The following is a 905-nucleotide window of genomic DNA, read 5'->3' as shown; positions in this document are numbered from 1 at the left end:
CGCCGAACGAGATGGTCGTTCGGCCAGCGAAAAAGCACGCGATAGGGAATCCGCGAAAGCGAATACGATACGAATCGAGAGGTAGACGTCGACCGGAAGATAGGTACGCGACGCGATCGCTCGCCTCGTCGTCTCGGTGGAAGGTGGAAGGAAGAAACAGCCTGCGAACGGATCGCGTGCATTCGGCTCGATCTCGCGAATTTTATTCGTTCGAACGCGCGTTTCGCCGTACGAACTTCGCGAGAGTCGCGAGACGCAACGCGGAGGAAAGAAAACCTTTTGCACGGGAGAGTATCTCGACGAGGTAAAACGACGACCGATCGGACGATAATTCGCAAATTGCTTTCGGTGTTTGCGGAAAACGAGTTTCTCTCCGTTGGAGAAAACGATTGCTCGATCCGTGCACCGCGTTACTCGTTACCGGCGTGTCTATCGGTAAGACGGTCCGCGACGTCGTAGACGGTCTTTAAGAGAGAGAAGAAATCGCGCGTTGGAAAACTCGTGGCACGGAATCGAGACGTTCCGAGGGAAAGACGCGGAGAGTGGTCCGTGTAATTGGGTGGCTTCGGTGAATTTCGATGGAGTAGCGCGAAACGTGGTCGGGAAGCGCGAGAGAGCGGATCAAGAAAGAAGAAACGCGAAAGACGGTGAAAGAAAGGTGGAACGAACGCGGACGACGAAACGTCGAAACGAGTGACTAAGGGTTTCGGCGTGACTCGACTAACGGCAATTACTCGACGCGAGATCGATGCGAGATAGCGGCCAGCGAAGGATCTACCAGATCCCCTGCCGTCGATTACAAATGCTAATTTATGATTTCTTCGCGCCGCGTTTCCCCCTTCCACGCCGCTCTTCGTCTCGATTCCGCTTTGCCTTTCGTCCTTTGCCCCGTTTCTTCTCTTTCC

The sequence above is a fragment of the Bombus impatiens genome, unplaced genomic scaffold (genome assembly GCF_000188095.3).
Source record: "Bombus impatiens unplaced genomic scaffold, BIMP_2.2 scf_0504, whole genome shotgun sequence".
Lineage (NCBI taxonomy): Eukaryota > Metazoa > Arthropoda > Insecta > Hymenoptera > Apidae > Bombus > Bombus impatiens.
The sequence above is the reverse complement of the archived record's forward strand: the minus strand, read 5'-3'. Positions refer to the sequence as shown.